This window comes from Orcinus orca, chromosome 19, assembly GCF_937001465.1.
Source record: "Orcinus orca chromosome 19, mOrcOrc1.1, whole genome shotgun sequence".
Taxonomy (NCBI): Eukaryota; Metazoa; Chordata; class Mammalia; order Artiodactyla; family Delphinidae; genus Orcinus; species Orcinus orca.
In genome coordinates, this window is record NC_064577.1 from 5,476,746 (window position 1) to 5,498,516 (window position 21,771).

The 21,771-nt window shown below is 45.7% G+C and overlaps 1 non-coding gene across 1 annotated transcript; it reads right to left on the reverse strand.

The window, feature by feature from the left end:
- Positions 1-284: 284 nt before the first annotated feature.
- LOC117200427 (small nucleolar RNA SNORA72) lies at positions 285-416 on the reverse strand. The gene has a single exon (XR_004482005.1). It is a non-coding gene; the product is annotated as a small nucleolar RNA SNORA72 (small nucleolar RNA).
- Positions 417-21,771: the final 21,355 nt, after the last annotated feature.

The following is a 21,771-nucleotide window of genomic DNA, read 5'->3' on the forward strand; positions in this document are numbered from 1 at the left end:
AAGATTTTAAATAATAATTCCCTCATATCATCAAAGTTCAAATTTCCGATTATCTTCATAAAGTTTTTTTTTAATTGCTTGTTTGTTTGAATCAAGAGTCACATGTTGCAGTTAGTCAACTTTTTTTTTTTACAATTAATTTAATGGCAACTGGTAATCATCAAATTAGCAATAGTTATCTTCAAAAGTTATTACACTAGTTGTGCTGTAATTTCTCGAGGTTGATCAGATACCTAGAGTCACAGCCATTTCCCACGTAAGATGCATTATATGAATCAGGCTTGATTTATCACCAGCATTTATAAAACCAGACCTAGGGAAAGAACTAGGTCTGGGGATACATGCATGGTCTTAGTGTAGCAAATTCTTAGCCTGCTCTGATTATTATAAAATCAGAATAGCAAGAATATTTGCAGGATGTGACTTTTAAGTATCTTTTAACCTCCAGGTTTCTCTTCTATCTCTTCCTTTTTTCCCTCACAACTCATTTGTGGGAGAAACTAGGTCATTTATCCTACAGATTTTCCACAATCTGGACTTTGTTGATTGCATCCCCATGGGGTAGTTTAATATGATACTCTGGACTCTGTATTTCCTATAAATTGGCAAATAGATCTAGAGGCTTGAGCAAATTTGAGTTTTATTTTGGGGGGAAGGATACTTCATAGGTGGCATGGTCTTCTTTCTTCAGGAGGCATATAGTATCTTGTTGTCTCTAAAATGATACTTAAAAACATCAGAAATATATGATTATCTTTATTAGAAGTGTAAGAATATGAAAAGAGCCCATCCAGCACCAGATGAATGAAAAAACAAAATGTAGCATTTATACAATGGAATATTATTCAGCCATAAAAAGGAAGGAAACTCTGACACATGTTACAATATGATTGAACCTTGAGGACATTACGCTAAGTGAAGGAAGCCGGTTACAGAAGGACAAATGCTGTATGATTCCAGTTACATGAGGTACCTAGAATATGCAAACTCATAGAGGCAGAAAGTAGAATAGAGATTACCAGCATCTAGGGGGAGGAGGAAATGGGGAGTTATTGTTTAATGGGTACAGAGTTTCTGTTGGGGATGATGAAAAAGTAATGGAAATGGATGGCAGTGATGGTTGTAAAACATTGTGAATGTACTTAATGCCACTGAATTGTACACTTAATGGTTAAAATGGTAAATGTTATGTTATGCATATTTTACCACAATAAAAAAATATCTTTAAGAGCCCAGCTATTGGAAATTCCCTGGCAGTCCAGTGGTTAGGACTTGGTGCTTTCACTACTGGGACCCAGGTTCAATCCCTGGTCAGGAAACTAAGATCCTGCAAGTCACACAGTGCAGCCAAAAAATAAAAAGAGTCCAGCTATTGCATAGAATATGGCCCCTCTTCAGTTTATATGTCGGCCTTTGTCTGAACCTGCAGCCTTACTCCTTCTGTACTGATCTGCACATAGTTGTGGGACTCCTTCCATGCTCCCAAGAATCTCACGGGCTCCGCGTGACCCCACAATGAGCCACAATCCCACCAGCCTCGAGCCCAGCATCCTAGACTATAGACATACACAAGCAGAGCTGTGGAGGCAGCTGGAGTATGTGCTTCTGGAGATATAAGGCTTGAAATTGAGCCTCTCTTTGCTACTTACTTGTCATGAGAGCTTAGTCAAATCACTTAACCTCTCAGTTTCCATTCTTATAAAATTAGGGCTATGAACTCCTACCTCACAGGGTTGTGTAAGGATGGAATGAGGTTGCATAATGGTCAAGGGCTGTACAAAGAGAGGGCTTCATGTTGTTATTATGCTTGGAGTGATTCAAAGAGGATCCAGCTAGGACATAGGTTTATCAGCTCATTGGGAAAATAATGTCTCCGGAAGTTAGTTACTTTGCAAGCTAAACTTTTCTTGACGTCATTCTTGGTGAGGACAGCAGTAGAGTCACCAGCTGTCAGTGCCAACACTGAGGGCATTCCCAGGATGTGGGATTTTCAGTGCTAAAACAGAAAGTTCCAAGCAAAATAGGACAAATTGGTCACCCAAGCCATGACCTACAAATTGCTAATGCTAGGGACTGCCTCTCAGGCTTGCTGACTACTGCCTATTTGACCTGCCTTTTCTTCTCAGCTTGGCCCCGGAACCTCTTCTTCTAAATCTCTTTGCTGGACCTACTTCCTCTGTTTGCCCTTCAGTGTTGGTGCTTCCTAGGATTTCTTCCTCCACCTTCTGCTCTTAGGATCCTACACCCCCTCCTTGGGAGATCTTGTAAAGCATCTGATAGTAAATATTTTAGGCTTTGCACGTGTCTCAACTACTCATTTCTATGACTGTAGCACAAAAGCAGCCATAGACAATGCACAAACGAAGGAGCATGGCTGTGTTCCAATAAAAATTATTTTTAAAAACAGATGGTGGGGGCTTCCCTGGTGGCGCAGTGGTTAAGAATCCACCTGACAATGCAGGAGACACGGGTTCGAGCCCTGGTCTGGGAAGATCCCACATGCCTTGGAACAACTAAGCCCATGCGCTACAACTACTGAGCCTGCGCTCTAGAGCCCGTGAGCCACAACTACTGAGCCCGTGCACCGCAACTACTGAAGCCCATGCACCTAGAGCTCGTGCTCTGCAACAAGAGAAGCGAACACAATGAGAAGCCCGTGCACCGCAACGAAGAGTAACCCCCACTCGCTGCAACTAGAGAAAGCCCAGCGAGCAGCAACAAAGACCCAACACAGCCAAAAATAAATAAATAAAATAAATAAATTTATTTAAAAAAACAAACAAATATATGGTGGGCCAGATTTGGCCCAAGGACTACAGTTTGCTGAACCCTGGCCTAAGGACTGGAATCCAAGCTTATTAGCATAACCCAAAGGCAATTGGTCCCCCGCTACTCAGGACCAAGACACCAGTAGCCTGAGGCCCAAGGAGAACAGCTTCCACTGCAGCAAGCAGGACTCCAATTAGACTTGGAAAGAACTTTCTTAGCTGTTAAAATTGCCCCAAGTTGTAGGAGACAGGGGAATGTCCATCTCCTCTGGTTTGCTGACATGCCTCAGGCAAAGCCCTTTCTGGCCACTCCTAATTCTGGTCTGAAGATATCAACCTTAAATTAAATCAGCATAGATGAGTCGAGCCACTATTCCATGCAAAGCACTAAGTTAAGAGCAGGACTGTGTGTCCTCTTCCTGCAAAGCTCAGCATCTCTGCCCTGCCTGCAACGGAGGTGCAAAGACCAGTCAGAGATATGTGCAAAGTTACACAGCAAGATGGATGTAAATAACTGCTGAAGGTCACAGTCAAGGGGAGTCACAACATGCATGACTAATTATCGAGTGGAATCGTCCTGGAGGTTCAGAGGAAGAACAGATCAGAGGAGGGGTCAAGGAAGGCTTCACAGAAAGAGGCTAGGATTTGAGCCTATAATAGTAGAATTTCGACGGTCACAGCACCGCTGAGGAACATTGTGCACCTGGTGCTTTATACCCCTGTGATGTGGGTATTATTAGTCTCTTTTTATACAGAAGGAAACTGAGCCTCAAAACCCCAAGCAGCTTGGCCAAGGTCACACAGCCAGTGAGTGGCAGAACAGGATTTGAACCCAGTTAGTTTGGCCCTGAAGCCAACCAGGGCAGAGCTCCCCAGGAGGGACTGTAGCAAAGGGTGGGAAGAAGCGGGTGAAGGTCCGGGTATAGCTCCTACTGTGGCTGGAATGGGAAAGAGTGGATAGCGAGTTCTGGACTGGCTCGTGGAAGATGCTGGATGCCAGGCTGAGGAGCTTCAAGGGGTTAATTCAAGTGGAGAGCTGAGCGGGAGGCAAGTGCAGGTTAGAAGGGAGGGAGGGGACAGTGCAGGCAGGAAGGTGCTGGCAGGTTCAGCAGTAGCAGTGCAGGCAAGTCTGAGGCAGGGAGGTGATGCGGGGACTGGGTAGGAGAGACTAGGAAGGAGGATTTGTGTGGGGACTCTGCTACCAACAGCCATAGGAGCAAGTGAGGGAGGAGTTGGCAATTGATCCCACAGTTCTCCATGGGCCAGGCAGCAAGGCAAAAGCAACCCTCCAGATAGCTAAAGTTAATACAATGGCTATGGGATAGGGAGGGTGGGAGGGAGACGCAAGAGGGAGGGGATATGAGGATATATGTGTACGTATAGCTGATTCACTTTGTTATAAAGCAGAAACTAACACACCATTGTAAAGCAATTATACTCCAATAAAGATGTTAAAAAAAGAAAAAAGAAAAAGAAATACACACACACACACAAATACAATGGCTTATGTTTATTGTGACCAGCTACTATTGGTGAGTACTTGACATATATAAACTCATCTTATCCTCACAACACTCTTAGGAGGTAGGGTTTATTATTCCCATTTTTTTCAGGTAAAGGAACTGAGGCACAGAGAGGTTAAGCAACTTGGGCAAGGCTATGCAGCTGGTAAATGGCAGAACTGGGATTTGTTTTTCGTTGTTTTTGGTTTTTTTTTTAATATTTATTTATTTAAGCTGCGCCAGGTCTTAGTTGCGGCATGTGGGATCTGGTTCCCCGACCAGGGATCGAACCCGGGCCCCCTGCATTGGGAGTGCAGAGTCTTACCCGCTGAACCACCAGGGAAGTCCAGAGCTGGGATTTGAACCCAGACAGTCTGGTTCCAGAAGCCTTGCTCTTAATCACTTTGCTATCCTACATCTGTTGAGGTAATGCTTTCAAGAGGAAGCAGGATTCCCCAACCTCAAGGATAAAGCAGGAGAGTGATGGCGATGGCAGGGTTTTTTGCCGGGTGGCATTGCCCAGTGAGACCTCAGGTCTCTGCTGCTACCTTGAGCCGGTTGCCTCTCACCATCAGGCAGGGAGCCTGAGGCGTGCTGAGCTGGGGCCTGCACTGACCCGGCCTACACCTCCAGGCAGAAGGGCACCTGGAGCCCAGGGCTGTCTCATCAGAATGGAGCAGGGGAGCATGGGCAGGCCACCCCATAAGTGGCAGCAGTTGGCACAGGCCACAGAGAGGGGCTGGCAGGGGAAGACCCAGCCCCAGTACTACAGCTTCACCAGGTTCGGGAGAAAGAATCCCACTCCCACCCCAAATATGAAATTCAGAAACATCACCTTCTCTGCGGCCCTGGACACAAAGGAGTCAGTACTAGGGGGACAGGGATAGGAGTGGTAATGAAACAAGCATGGAACATCAAACCCAAACAGGGAGTATTGCCCCAGCAGGAAGGCCAACCCCGTAAAGGCCTGCAGTGCCACGTGGGCAAGGTTGATGGCCAAGACTCTGTGTGACCTCAGGCTGAGGTCCTGGGCTGCAGCCTCAAGGCATTTGAGGAGAATCCTCTCTCCCGCCAGGAGCTGTCCCTCTAGGAAGTGAGAAGACTCCAGGAACCCCAGTCTGGGTACCTGTGGACACAGAAATCACAAGGTTTAAGGGAGGAATTGAGGTGAGGGAAGGAATAGGGAGGGAAGGGGGGGGGCGCGGATAAATATAAAGCCCCAGCAGCCAGATATTTGCATAACTATTTCTGGCCCACAGCAAGAACTCCAGTTCCATCTGTGCCTGATACCCAGGCATGCCACTTGCTGCCTGACAAGGACAAGGAGAACAAACTGGCAGAGAAAAGGACATTGAGGAAGAAAGGATGGAAGCAGCAACTCTCCAAGTTTCTCCCCAGCACAACCCCAAATTAACCAAGACAGTCTGAACACTTACACTGCAATTAGGCTTCCGCAGAAATGTTCCTGACTAATGGGCTTTTGAACCTTCCAACCGTCCTGGGCATTTTTTTTTTTTTCAGACTTACAAGGCACCAGGCCTGTTTTTCTCAACATGCCACAGCAGACTATTCATAACTTAGATTGTTTCTCCTCCAGGTTCCGGGGTCACATATAACTATTTGTCACCATGCCAGGATGTGGAAGAGGCAAGTCTCACAGCCCCCATTCTTGCCTCCCATTGCAAAAATCTTATCTAACTTTACATGTCTGTAGCTTCTAATCCTAGGAATTACTGAAAAGCTTGCCAAGGCATAGTTTAGAGGGGGTATTGACACCCCTTATCACCATCAGCCCCCTCTTTCAGCCTCCCAAATGCGAGTACAATCTAAATAGAGCAGCAGCATGCTTACTGCGCAAACTCAGGGGCAAGACAGGACCCCAGCCTTCACAGCTGACTTGATCGTCTTCCCTAGTCCCCTCCTAAACAGAATCCTGCAGCTGCCCCTGGAACCTCTCTCCATTCCCCTTAACTTTCAAAAAGACAAGCTGTCCACATGAGTGAATGAGGGTTGAAGTTTCTGGTTGCCGGGGCTTTAATACAATGGATGAGAGCACAGTCTCTCAGGAGAACTTTGAAAATAGGGCAGAGATCTATCTGTGCAGGCCCAGGGTTCTCAACCTCAGCTTCAACCTCAGCACATTGACATTTTGGACCTGATAATTCTCCATCATAGAGGACTGTCGTGTGCATTGAGGGAAGTTTAGCAGCATCTCTGGCCTCTATTCACTAGATGCCAGTAGCAACCCCCCTTCCACCCCGAGTCATGACAATCAAAAATGTCTCCATTGCCAGTGGCCCATGGGGAACAAACTTGAGAACCTGGTCTAGGCTAAGCAAAGTGTTTTCCTGCTTGGAGGCAGGGGATGAAAAAGTTGACCTCTAGATTCTAAGATCCAAAAGGAAAAACTCCAAGAGGGGTAAACAAGATGCTGTGACAGGCTAGAAGTCAGGGAGTAGAGCAAAGACCCCGTATCATAGGAAACTGTGATGCCCCAGCCAGCCAGCCAAGGTCACGTAACAAGGACCCTGCAGAGTCAAGAGTAGTGAATCCCCAGGTTTTCAGCAGCTACAGGCCTTATCATGCAAATCAGTTCCACCTCCAGTGTGTCCAGCTCCTCCTCTGAACTCAGATCTTCGGGGATTGGGGGAGACTGCTGGGTAGACTTCTCTGGGTGTTCCTTGGAACCACACAGATCATAGAGGCCTGCAAGAAGAACCAAGGCCTGGAAGGGTTTCCAGGTCCATATCTTAGAGTATCTCTGCCCGCCCCAAAGCCCTAGAACACAGGGCCAGAGAGGGGCACTGCTGGCAGGGTTCTTAAGCTCCTCTAGTTCCAAATCAGTAGTACAGATTCTTCCTTTTGCCTCAGCCCCCCACGTGGCCTGGCACAATACCGTTACTGATCTTTTCTGTATCGAAAACATTATTTTGTTCAACATGGATTTTTTTTTTTGCATCAGTTTAAATTTTTGAAAATATTCCAGTAAAATATTCTTTATCTTGATTAGTGAGGTTTTTAGCATTCCTTAAATTTTGTGCCTGAGGCTACTGCCTCCCTCACCTCATTCTCACCCCAGCCCTGCTCACTGGGTCCCCAGCAGGACAGCCCATGAGGCACATGTGAAGGCAGAGGTCACAAATGGAAGCCCACAGGCTGAATTCTGCACATAAATGTGTTTTGATTGGCTAGCACTGTGTTTTCAAAAATGTCTTGATTTGTAGCCAATTTTTTTTAAGTCAAGAGATTCACATAAAAATCCACATTTCTGGTTTCTTTTGAAACCTTGGGTGATCTAGCAATACTACATACCATGGTCAATAGCTGGCGGGACCTGCTTAGTGGTTTTCTGTTTAGGATAGGGGGTGCTGTCCAATTTCCCTCAGCCACACTCACGCGGCTTCTCCTACTTACAAGACCCATCTGATCTCCTGTGCAGTGGTATGCTGGAGCTGGCTGGTACCCATTCACAAGAGTTGATTGTCAAATTTCTAGAGTCAGTTGTTGAGCCATTATAAAAAAATTAAATTATATAAACTTACAATTAAGTACATTAAATTGAAAACAAAACTCAACTTCCTAATGACTATTTTTACTATTATGTTTACTATTTTACAAATACATTTTACTATTATCTATTCTCTTGAGGTTATTTACATCTGTTGTGTCTATATGGTGGAAATATTATATAGTGGTGTGTTACTGCATCTCTTCCCAACACTGTGTTCAGTTTTGTCACATTGGAAGCATGAAACTGGCCACAATAGGAGTATTTACACCATGGAAATCGGCAAACACCATAAAACGGGGCTTGATTCATTGTGCTGATGATTGTCTAGACTTAAGTTTTTTGGTTTATTTTTTGGCCATGCTGCAAGGTATTGTGGGATCTTAGTTCCCTGACCAGGGATTGAACCCAGGCCCCCGGCAGTGAAAGCTCCGAGTCCTAACCACTGGACCGCCAGGAAATTCCCTAGACTTAAGGTATTGATGGAGAAAATATTAATAACATCAATAAACTTAGTGTGTCACATCTGTAGCTGTTACATTATGATTAGCACAAAAATTTGAGGAACTAGTCTTTCAGTATTTGAAAACTACCATGCAATTCAGCAAGGAAGTTGCTTAGTCATTGACTAAAAAGTGAAGTTCAGACAAAAGAAAAAATCTTTATTGTTTCACTTTCATCTTATGCCTTAACTTCAACAAAAATATCAACCAACATTCACGTCAAAAGTACACCTGTTTATCAGTTGTAACCTAAGGCTGATTACTGATACAAGTGGCCCTTAAAAATCAATGAAGGCATTTTGTGGGAATGAATTGGCTAAATGGAATTGACCATAAAGAGTATTGTATATTTTGTTATTATTTCTAAATTGTGTGCTACACATTCTTTATACAAATAAAACATTTTAATAACCTTATGTGTTTCCACACATCTTTCCAGGGAGCCAGTTTTTAAACGTTTACCAGCACACCCCTGTTGGCATCTGTTTGCCACTCTTACTGTAAAGTTTCTGGGCTAAGAAGGCAGTTACTTTCTCTTCTGTTTCTCCCCAATTCTTTGTGCCACATGGTCCCAGGGTGGGCACCCAGGAGTCCCCCAACAGAAAATCTCTCAGAATCCACCTTCCTTCCAGCAACCACCTGCTTCATGCCAGCCTTCTCACATGTGCTCGTATCAAAGTCCTCCAACAGCTAATTGAGATGGACGTGATTATCCCCATTTCACAGACGAAAAAACTGAATGGCAGAGCCAGGATTTCAATCTAGGTCTGCTGCCTCCAAAGCCTGTGCTCTTTGTACCATGCAGCCTCCCAAAGGAGAGAGAAACATGATTTAGAGCAAGCAGGGCACAGGAGAAATACCTATGTATCTCTCTGATCCCAGATTAAAAACAATGCCATTGAACCTGTGCCATAGACAAGGGCTGCCCTGGAGCCTTCTCCTCCTTCTATCAGCAAGATATTCCTTCAGTCAATTCTAAATCCTTATTATGGTTCTGGATTCTGGAGACCCCTAGAGCCAGGCCCACAACTCTCTTACCTGGAAGGGAATAGTTATTGCTGAGAGGTGGAGGCTGAAAGAAATCTGCTGCCTGCTCCGGGATGCTGCAGACCAGGAAACACGCAGAACATGGGCTTTTGTCCCCAAGCTGTGGGGGACTTGCAGGAGGTAAACTCAGAAAAGGATGCCACCAAAGCTAAGACCCACAGTGTGTGTTCTTTGTGTTCAGAATCCTACACCCTCGGCACAACTGAAGCCACGAGTATCCCCCTACCCTCCAGTGTTCAGGACCAAGCTGTGGCCATGGCCTGCCGGGTTCAGGAAATTCCCTCCTCAGGTATGGACACCCTGACGTAGTCACCCTTGCAGAGGTGCAGGTGAGGCCCGGCTTGGAAACCACCTGGCTCCCAGGAGTGCTTGGCTGGCACTGACAGGAACGGATCAGTAGCTAGGGCTGTTCCGTTCCCAAGGCGGAAGTTCCTACCAGTGAAGCTCTTTTCTCCCAGTTTGGTGGAGGGGCCCCGGGGAAGCTTGGGAATGACGTTTAGGAGTGCCTCCCCAGCAGAAAACCCTGTTCCCCAGAAAGACTTCCCAGTTTGTCTGACCTTCCTGATGTCTCTCGGCATCTGAGTCTGAAATCAGGGGCCCCAGGCTCTATCACTTCTTGTGTGACTTGGGGCAACTCACTCCACCTCTCTGGTCCTCATTTGTGTAACAGAACCAACAAATATTGGATGGCCGGGGCCAGACTCAGGAACATCACATTCCTTACCTCATTCATATCTTCTCTCTGACCCTGTGAGGTTAAGATTAGGATCCCTACGTTGTAGGAGCGGAAACAGAAGACCAGAGACGTTAGGTAATTTATCTGGGATCACTCAGCTAGAATTCAAACCCAGGTCTAGGTGACTCCAGCTTCACAGATTCCTGTCATAAACTATAAAGTACTTGACACAGAATAGCAGGAATGACTCTGTTCTCTACTGCAGGGTATAAGAAATAGATGTGAACTTTATATCTGTATTGAACCATAGAGTTTAGTTTAATCCCAGGCCATTTTGGGTTCCCCTTCCCTCTGCACACAGGCCTCTCACTGTTGTGGCCTCTCCCGTTGCGGAGCACAGGCTCCGGATGCACAGGCTCAGCAGCCATGGCCTACGGGCCCAGCCGCTCCGCGGCATGTGGGATCTTCCCGGACTGGGGCACGAACCCATGTCCCCTGCATTGGCAGGCGGACTCTCAACCACTGCGCCACCAGGGAAGCCCTGCACCAGGATTTTGTCAAGGTGTCCCAAGGCAAGTGTGCAAGCGCTCAGCCCTCTATGTCATCTGCCTCTATGTCAACTGATTGGTAGAACCGGGCCATTGGTTGTCCCACACTGGGTTACTGCTGAGATGTCCTTTATTTCTTGGCTTTCTCTGTTATGTCCATGCCAGGCTTGAGGGTCCAGGGTTCTTGGCAGCCAAGTTCCCATCTGCCCCACCTCCCCAGACTGCCATTTCCTTTTTGCTGCCCCAAGCTCCAGCCCTAGTACACCACAGGATCCCTCTGGCTAAGACTCATGGCCACCTACAGAGTCATCCTTTCCCCTCTGTCTCTTCTCCTCCTTAGCCTGGAGGAAGCTTCTCCAGTTTCTGAAAGGAGCCCCTCTCCTCTCAAACACCCCATCCGGTTTTCACGTATGATATTTTCCTCAAATATTCAGTCCTACTCAGAGGTCCCTCTATTCCCCTGAAGACTAGATTTCTGGAGAGGGAGGCCAGAAAGCAACTTTATTTCTGAGGTGTCATCCTCTGAGGCAATGAGCACAGGACGACCCAGCTCCTTGAAAAGCAGGAAGTGGTGGGGATGAGGTGTTAAAAATACCAACAGGAAGGAGAAAAAATGGGTAAGATCTCAAAAAATTTTACATCAATAATCTTGTACAAACTTACTATTCTTTCTCCCAATTCCCCTTTCTTTGGGGGCAGAGATATAGCGTTTCAGGGCTTAATACTAGTAGTAGCAGTAATAATAATAATAATAGCTAATATATGTTGAGGCTTTTTTTTTTTTTTTTTTTTGCGGTACGCGGGCCTCTCACTGTTGTGGCCTCTCCCATTGCGGAGCACAGGCTCCGGACGCGCAGGCTCAGCGGCCATGGCTCACGGGCCCAGCCGCTCCACGGCATGTGGGATCCTCCCGGACCGGGGCACGAACCCGCGTCCCCTGCATCGGCAGGCGGACTCTCAACCACTGCGCCACCAGGGAAGCCCTATGTTGAGGCTTTTTTATAGGCCAGGCACTATGATAACTGCTCCATCTATATTACTCCATTTAATTCTCATAAAAATTCTGTGAGGCAGTTCTTATTATCCCCATTTTACACATGAGGAAACTGACCCTCTGAGAGCTCTGCCCCAAGTTCTTACAACCTGTACGTGTGGAGCCCAGTTCTCACCCAGTTTTCCGACTCCAGAGACTGTGCAGCAACCACTGGACCACACTGTAGTTGGCTGACCGGTATCACTCCGACTGCCCACTCACCAGCATCGAGAAATATTGTCTACAAGCAAGTCAGGCACCTCCTCAGGTGAGGATGTAATGGAACTTTGGCGTGAATGGGTTTCACCCGCAGAAGCAGGAAGTTGGCTGGGAAGGAGGTTACTCCCAAGGACCAAAAGACCGGACTGTAAGTCCTTGGCCCACCTGGCAATGGGCTCCCCAGGCCAGACTCAGAAGCATTGCCTGGGGTTCCAGGCTGGACCCACCTCCAGCCTGTCTTCCCTCTTGTCTAGAGGATGCTGAGAAATCACTGCCCTAATCCAGGGTCCCCTCATCCACCCAGAATGTGGGTACCAGAAGTGGTGTCAGATGAAGCAGGTACCAGCAGTCTGGCCCCGGGAGGTGAGGGGTCAGCCTGGGAACAGAGCTGCATGTTCCAGGTCCAGCTGCTCCCTGGATACACACATGCACGCACACACACACACACACACACACACACACACACAGAGTGACAGACTGTTAATCTTCCCCTAATATGAGATTCCTTTTCTTCTATAGTGATAGAACTTTTTATTAATAGCTAGGCAGTATCTACCCAGAATAAAGACCTCATTTCCCAGCCTTCTTTTCAGGAAGGGTGGTCATATGACTATTTTCTGGTCAATGGATGTACATGGAAGTGTAAGTGCAACTTCCAGGCGGGGCTCACCTGGGTGATTTTCTTGCCCCTTGTGCCACTGACTGAGGTCACCTGGTGGTATTCAGCCGGTGCATGGGTTGGCTTGGAATGTCCAAGTCAGCTTCACTCACATGTCTAGCATCTTGGCATTGGCACGGGCAGCTTTTGGTGAAAGGCTCAGCTGGGACAGTCAACTGGAGCACCCACGTGTGGTCTCTCGAGCATGATGGCCTCGCGAGAGTTGGACTTCTTATGTGGCAGCTCAGGGCTCCACGAGAAAGCGTTCCAATGATCAAGACAGACACTCCGTGGCCTTTCACAACCAAGCCTTGGAAGTCACTTGACATCACCTCTGCCTATGCTATTGGTCAAAGAAGTCACAAGCCCACCCAGAGTTGAGGAGAAGGGTCATAGACCTGCACTTTTCAATGGAAGGAGAGTCAAAGAATTTGCAACTTTGTTTTAAAAACACACCACCAGCCCTGGACCACTAGGTCTGGACTTGAAGTCAGAGAAAAAAGAAACTTCTATCTCATTTAAACCACTGTTATTTTGACTCTCTCTCACGCACAGCTGAATCCAACCCCAACAGACACACATATATACACAGACATATTCACAATATGCACAAGACACGGAGGGTGGGGGTATGGGCAGATACTGAAATCTCACAGGATTAGGAGTATTCATTTACTCACATTTAGTCATTCAACAAACCAAGCTCAGCAGCTGTCTTTCCCCAAAGCTCTTATCTCACTCCATACTTCCCCCGTCATAACACTTTACATAACCTATTGTAATTACCCATTTATTTGTCCATATCATCCTTGCTCTGCTCATCTCTTGGACCATCTCTGTCTTGTTCATCATCATTCACTTATCACCAAGCACAGAACCTCCGTAAATATTTTCACAGGTTCATATTTTACAAAGAGACAGCGGGTGATGCTTCAGACTGCTGGGGTCTGGAGATCAAGTGGAGAGAAGTGACACTGGTTAGGAGTCTGCATGATGCCTGGAAATGATGAGTTCCCGGACTGAAGCGTCAGCAGCTTCAGGGGGATGAAATGAAGAGAGAGCAGGAGGTGGGACTGCCAGGCCTTGGTGATGACAGGTGAGGGAGAAGCAGGAGTCAAGAGTGGCACCCACAGGAGTTCCCTGGTGGCCTAGTGGTTAGAATTCCAGGCTTTCACTACTGAGGGCCCGGGGTTCAATCCCTGGTGGGGGAATGAGATCCTATAAGCTGTGGGGTGCAGCCAAAAAAAAAAAAAAAAAGAGTGGCACCCAGGTTTCTAATCTGAGTAAAAGAATAATAAACAGTGGCATTGTTTGCTGAAAGAGAAAAACAGGAAAGGGAGGTAGAAGACTCAGGGAATGTAATGAACTCAGTTTTGGCTATCTGCATTTCAAATGCCTGGGGGCCGTCCAGGCGGAGTCATGCAGGAGGCAGCTGGACACACAGAGTTGGACAAACCCAAAGACCGGTAAAGACATGAGCACACATTCAGAAACATTTCCACTTGTGTGCGTTCATCGTTCGTTTAAAAGTGCTGGAGGAAGCAGGGTCCGGAGCAAGGCCCTGGCATGGAACTTGGTAGACTCACACGCCCGTCTCCACCACAACCTGATGTGTCATCTTGGGAAGGGGCTCTGCCTTCCTGGCTCATAGTTTTCTGCTGTGTTGTAAAAATGGGAGGATTGTTTCTGACTTCTCTTTCCTTCTAGCTCTCCTGGGCCACGATTCTTAGTGAAATATTTGAAGGTCTACGACTTGCAGGCTATCACGCTAGACACTGACCCCAGTCCTGCTTCTCACACACACAAAAAACAAATCGACAGCAGCAACGAAAAGAAGCTCACCTTCAGGAGGAGGGTGCCAGGTGAATTGCATTGTATCCCTGCACCCAGTTCTCTGGCCACTCAGTACTCACACCTGAATCCCACCTTGGCCTCCAGGCTCCTCCAGCTATTCTTGGCCTAATCCTACCCCAACAGCTGTTTTCTTAAAGACCAACTAGGATTAAAAATTATCCTAATTCCTCACATTTGTGTCACACTTTATATTTCTACTTTCTCAGTATAAATGATATTTATTGCACAGGAGCTATGTGGTAGGCAATGTGTCAGGCTCTGAGGCTCCAGGATGAAGAAGACATGGGCTCTGCCCTCCTCACAAAAGGAAGGGAAGAGAATTAGCAATGTAATCTGGTGTGATACAATCACACAGGGGCTTGCAGGAACCACACAGGGGCGGCATAGGTGGGGTGTGTGTGTGTGTGTGTGTGTGTGTGTGTGTGTGTGTGTGTGTGTGTTTACGAGACTCCTCAAACCCTGTGAAATTTTCACAGAACATCAGCACTGGAAGGGATCTCAGAGACCACTTAGTCCCACTTTCTCATTTTATTTGTGCAGAAACTGAGGCCCAGGTAAGTTAAGTGAATTGCCCAAGGACACACAGCTGGTGAGAGCAGCAAAGCCTACACTGGGAGCATATATCCCAGACTTCTTCCAGGTCTCATCCACTGTGCTCTTTCCCCCTCACCGCACTCCCTCCTAAGATCATTCAATAATAATGATATATTTTTAATTAATTAATTAATTTTTGGCTGTGTTGGGTCTTTGTTGCTGCATGCAGGCTTTCTTTAGCTGTGGCAAGCGTGGGCTACTCTTCGTTGTGGTGTGTGGGCTTCTCATGGCGGTGGCTTCTCTTGTTGTGGAGCACAGGCTCTGGCGCATGGGCTTCAGCAGTAGTGGCACACGGGCTCAGTAGTTGTGGCATTTGGGCTCTAGAGCGCAGGTTCAGTCGTTGTGGTGCATGGGCTTAGTTGCTCCGTGGCATGTGGGATCTTCCCAGACCAGGGCTCGAACCCGTTTCCCCTGCATTGGCAGGCAGATTCTTAACTACTGAGCCACCAGGGAGGCCCCAGTAATGATAATTTAAGCTTTATAAGTGCTAAGACACTGTCTGGCACCATGCTAAGCTCTCTACATGAATTGTCTCATTTATTACTCACAGCAACTCTAAGAGTTAAGTCTAAGAGTCTGGTTTTATGGTCCCCATTTATGATAATATTGAGTCTCAGGTTAATTGACTTGCTCAAAGTCACCCAGTTAATATGTGAAAAAGTCAATATTTGAACACGGGTAGTCTGAACACAGAGCTATGTGCATGAAAAAAAAAATCACCTGGTGACCTTGCTTAAGGTACAATTCCTAAGTTCTACCCGTGGAAAGTCTAATTCTACGGCTCTAGGGTGCGTTTTAGCCATGCACTCTAGGTGATTATGATTTGGTGGTCCTTGGACCACACCCGGAAAAACCCAATTCTCTTGTATCTTTTTTCTAAATTCAGAGTTTTCTGACAGACCCCTCTCTTCCCCAGGGAACTGGCTTTGGGAGAATGAGGGACAGAAGTGTGCCCCCTGGTGGTCAAAGATTAGAGGCCAGGAGCTGCAGCCAAGAGGGCCCTGGGTCAACATCACAAATGTGGATTTTTCTACAGTTCTGTTCAGCCAATGTTCCTGAGGTGCCACTATGTGCCAGCACTGAGCCAGTGTAACTCACGGTACACTCGACAGAAGCAAGATTTCTGGGAGCAGAATTCTTCACGGTGACCACTCGCTTGTTTCTACCCGCCGATACAAAGGCATGGATTTCTGGCTGCAGTTGGGCACATTTCATCTGCTCCAGGTAGTCATATCTGACAGTACATGGCTCTGTATTTTAGGTCTTTAGGGAGGTGCAGAAGAGGTTTTTGACAAAAGCTGAGCCCACGCTCTGGCAGGAGGATGCAGGAGCGTATTCGCCGTTCAGAGTGAAGAGGCCAGGCTTCGGAGTTAGGCTGCTACAGCTCTGCTGCTTCAGGCTCTGGGGTCCTGGGACAGTTCTTTCATCTTCCTGAGTTGCAGCTGCCTCACCTGAAACATGAAGCAATAATAATGCCTACCTCATAGGGTCGTGACAAGGAGGAAACGGCTTCCTGGAACAGTGTCTGGCACATGGTAGAAGCTTGACAAACTGTAGTGTTTTTGATATACTTTGTAGTTATATATCATGAAGTATAAAAGAGATAAACCAGGGCTTCTGATATCAATCTTGATTTAATCTCCTTGAAAAGGAGCAGTAGTAATTCTCAATCCCGTGTAATTGAGGGAAAAGACCTACTCTAGTGCCGAATCCTCTAATATGTGCCCACAGATGTGAAAACTGCTCCACACTGTTTGTGGGAGTGTAAATTAGTACAACAACGTTGGAAAATTGTTTGACGATGTCTGCTAAAACTGAGCGTATGTGTGACCCAGCAATTCCACCCCTAGGTATCTTCCCAAAAGCAATGCTTCTAGATCTTAACCAAAAACATATATAAGTATGTTCACAGCAATACTATTTATACTATACTATAATACTATTTATAATAGTCCCAAAGTGGGAACTACCCAAGTCTCTATCAATAGTACAATAGTACAAAGGATTTAAAAACTGGTATTTTCATAGAATAGAATACCATGCCCCGGTCTGGAAAGATCCCACATGCCGCGGAGCGGCTGGGCCCCGTGAGCCATGGCCTCTGAGCCTGTGCGTCCGGAGCCTGTGCTCCGCAACGGGAGAGGCCACAACAGTGAGAGGCCCGCGTACCGCAAAAAAAAAAAAAAAAGATTGTGTAATTATTAAAATAAAAGAAACAGAATGTACACTTTTCAAACCAGTGGAGGAAAAATAGATAATTTAAAAACTCAGTCAGAAGGCAGGAGTGAAGGGGGAAATGCACAGAAATCATGATAAAAAAAGACACAAAGTAAGATTGTAAATTGCAGTATATTCATAGTATGGAATATTATATAGTCCATAAAATGAGTGAACATGATCTACATGTATCAATATGGACAGATTTCAAAAATATAATGTTGAAGGAAGAAAGGGATTTGCAGAATTTATATGTGTTATGTACATTTATGTGTATACATTTTATATGTACATTATGTACTTTTTTTTACAAAACAAAAAAATACACATATATTTTTATAAGCATGTAAAAGAAATATACAAACATAGATGGGAAGCATCCATAAGTTCAGAATAGTGGTTGCTTCTGAGGTGGGATTGAGGAGAATAAGACTGAGGGAAGTACAAAGGAATCTTCAATTTTATCTGTAACGTTTATTTTTTTAAAAAGACCTGAAGTAAATACGGCAAAATGTTCACTCTTGTTAATTCTAGCCAGTAAGGCACAAGTTTTGGATATTGAAGTCTACTGGGAAAGTTCTTCCTTACTCTTTAGGACGTCACTGGAAGCCACTCTCTCTCTCCTGATGGATGGGAAAAATGAAACACATGGTCCCAATTGCTACTGGAAAACATCCAATAATCATGAAAGCAACCAGGCTTACGATGAAGCCAGTAGAATAAAGATGGAAAAAAAACCCAGGTCATGGGCTTTCCTGGTGGTGCAGTGGTGAAGAATCCACCTGCCAATGCAGGGGACATGGGTTTGGGCCCTGGTCCGGGAAGATCCCATGTGCCACAGAGCAACTAAGCCCAGGCACCACAACTACTGAGCCTGTGCTCTAGAGCCTGCGAGCCACAATTACTGAGCCTGCGTGCCACAGCTACTGAAGCCCGTGTGCCTAGAGCCCGTGCTCCGCAACAAGAGAAGCCACCTCAATGAAAAGCCCAAGCACCATAACAAAGAGTAGCCCCCGCTCGCCACAACTAGAGAAAGCCTGCACACAGCGACAAAGACCCAATGCAGCCAAAAATAAATAATTAAAAAAAAAACCCAAAAAACCCAGGTCATTGAAACATCACTGGATCAACCAAGCCTGAAGCTTACCTTACTGCATTATTATTATTATTATTATTTTATTTATTTATTTATATATATCTTTATTTTTGGCTGTGTTGGGTCTTCGCTGCTGTGAGCGGGCTTTCTCTAGTTGCAGTGAGCTGGGGCTACTCTTCGTTGAGGTGTGTGGGCTTCTCATTGCGGCGGCTTCTCTTGTTGAGGAGTACAGGCTTCAGTAGTTGTGGCGCATGAGCTTTGTTGCTCCGCGGCATGTGGGATCTTCCCAGACCAGGGCTCGAACCCATGTCCCCTGCACTGGCAGGTGGATTTTTAACCACTGAGCCACCAGGGAAGTCCCCTTACTGCATTATTGTCTGTTAAATGAACTAAATAATTTTCTTAGTGGCTAAGCCAGTTTGCATTAGGTTCTCTGTTACTTGCAGCCAAACTTATAATAACTGATAAATGGGATTGCAGAAGTGGGGACATACAGAACTATTAAAGAGGTAGAATTAGCAAGAGTCAGCCAAAGGTTGGATATGATGGTGAGAAAGAGAGAGGAGTCAAGATTGATCCCAGGTTCTGGCTTGGATAACTAGGTGGATGGTGACACCATCTCTGAGACAGCGAAAACCAGAGGAAGATCAGGTTGAGGGGTAGGAGTGACAGTGGAGATCATCTGAACCGCTTGGCTCTGTTGGGTTTGAGGAGTCTGTTGAAAGCCATCTGACTGCAGATGTCCAGGAGGAAGCTGAATACTCAACACTGGAGTTGAATAGTGAGCAGTGTCTCCCCAAAATTCATGTCCACCTAGAACCTCGGAATGTGACCTTATTTGGGAATACAGTCATTGCAGATGAAATTAGGTGAACTTAGATGTGGTCATACTGGATTAGAGTGGACCCCAAATCCAATGATTGGTGTCATCAGAAATCCATGTGAAGACAGAGAGACACATGGGGAGAACAGCATGTGAAGATGAATGAAGGCAGAGACTGGAGTGATGCATCTACAAGCCATGGAAGGCTGAGAATTGCTGGCAACTACTGGAAGTTACGAGAGAGGCATGGGACAGTTTCTGCCGCAGAGCCTCCAGAAGGAACCAACTCTGCTGACACCATGATTAAAAGTTCTGGTCTCTGGGGCTTCCCTGGTGGCGCAGTGGTTGAGAGTCCGCCTGCCAATGTAGGGGACATGGGTTCGTGCCCCGGTCCGGGAAGATTCCACATGCCGCAGAGCGGCTGGGCCTGTGAGCCATGGCCACTGAGCCTGCGCGTCCGGAGCCTGTGCTCCGTAACAGGAGAGGTCACAACAGTGAGAGGCCCGCGTACTGCAAAAAAAAAACAAAAACAAAAACAAAAACTTCTGGCCTCTGGAACTCTGAGAGAATAAATTTCTGTTGTTGTAAGCCAAGTTTGTGGTTATTTGTACAGTAGCCCTAGGAAACGAATACACAGAGAGATGTCTGAATTTGAAATATAGCTCTGAGGGTTATCAGAATAAAGTGGTTGTTGAAGTCTTGGGAGTAAATGAGATTAGCTAAGGAGAGTCTAGAATGAGAAGAAAAGGAGGCCAAGAACAGAGTCAGGAAGACTGACCTAGAAGGAGCAGGAAGGGGAAAGGGAAGAGACTGAGAAGATTGAGAAGCAGCAGAGAGCGGTCACTCAGACGGAGGTCAAGGGAGAGTTTCTAAAGAAGGACACGTTCAATGAGTCAAATATTGTAGAGAGAGAAAAAAAAGGGTCCGTCGGATGTGGCAATATGGAAATCACTGGTCTCCCTTGCCAAAGCAGTTTTGGAAGAAAGGCAAGGACAGAAATAAGATTGCTGTTTTTGAAGACAGAGAGGGAGGTGAGGAAGTTGAAATAGTTACTTTTTTTTAAGACCTGTGGTTATGAAGGCAGAGAGAGAGTAGGTGACATCCAGAAGGGGAAGCAGAGTGTTGGAGGGGGTAGGTTGGGGTTTTGTTTTCAGATGAGGAGGCTTAAGCATGTTTATAGGCTGAGGAAAAAGAGTCAGTAGGAGAGAGGTTAAAAATTAACATGACATGGAGACCAAAAACCAGAAACAAACTCCATCACTGATGCAACCAGCAGACATATGTAACTTCCAATCAGATCTTTGAAACAAAAAGTGAACAGGAGCCTTTAAGGAGGTGCAGTATAACTCACCAGTCCCTGTGTTTGGGCTGTGCACAATGACACAAAGAGTGCAGTATGACTTCCAGGAGGGGAAATTGAACCAACCCAAGCAAAACGCCTACAGTTACTGATTTTTAATAATTCCCAACCAAAAAAGCTGGCTGACCACCTTTTGTCATATAATGAAATCTACAGTTGACAGTGTTCACCCAGCCATCCAGACTTTCCAATCAGTTTTTCCCAGTGCACTTTTTCTTCAATAAGAAAGGACATCCACAGATCATGACACATGTAGGAAAAGTCTCCAACATAAAATAATAGTAGTAATAAACAAACAGAAGTAAAGGAACCTGAAGAGAATAGAGATATTGTAGGGAGATGAAGAAACTTCAAAGAAGCAAAAATATGCACAGGGAGATAAAAGAAAATACTGCATCTATGAAACAAGAACGGGATGCTTTAAAAATGAAACAATCAGAAAACAAAACTGGACTCTTGGACATTAACAACGTGATAGTTAAAATAACAAATTTGGTAAAAAGTTTGTGGTAGACAGAATAATGGCCCTGCAAAGATACGTCCACATTCTAATCTCCACAGCTTGTGAAAATGATTTTACATGGCAAAGGGACTTTGCAGATATGATTAAGGAACTTGAGATGGGGGACATTATGCTGGATTATCTGGGTATATAATCACAAGGGTCCTTTTGAGGGAGGCAGGCAGGAAGACCAGCGTCACACAGAGAGAGATTCAAAGATGCCATGCTGTTGGCTTGAAGGAAGGGGCCATCAGCCAAGAAATGCAGGCAACCAGCCTCTAGAAGCTGGAAAAGGCAAAGAAAGAGATTCTCCCTGAGAGCCTCCAGAAGGAGTGCAGTTCTGCTTCCAGAACTGTAGGATCATACATTTGTGTTGTTTAAATCACTATGTTTGGGCTAGTAATTTGCTATAGCAGCAGTAGGACACTAATATAGAATTAAAAGCTAAGATCAAGGAAATCTCTTAGATGTCAGAACAAAAAGACAAAGAGACATAAAAATAGAATAGGAATATAAAAAAAACTAGAGTATCAGTTCGGGAGGTCCAATGTCCAACGAATAATAGCTGCAGAAAAAGAAATACATTAAACAGAGGTGAGAAAATGATCAAAGAAGTAATACAGGAACATTTCAGAGAATTGAAGGACCTGTCTTTTCTGAAAGTTGAAAAAGTCTACTAAATGCCCACAGAAATAAAGGGAAAAAAAGATTTTACCAAGGCACAGCCTCAGGAAATTCAGATCACTGGGAATTAAAAAAAAACCAAAAACTTCTAGAAAGAATGAAAAAAGTCTCATACAGGATGAGGAATCAAAATGGCATTATACGTCTCAATAGCAACATTGCACATAGAAGACAAAGGG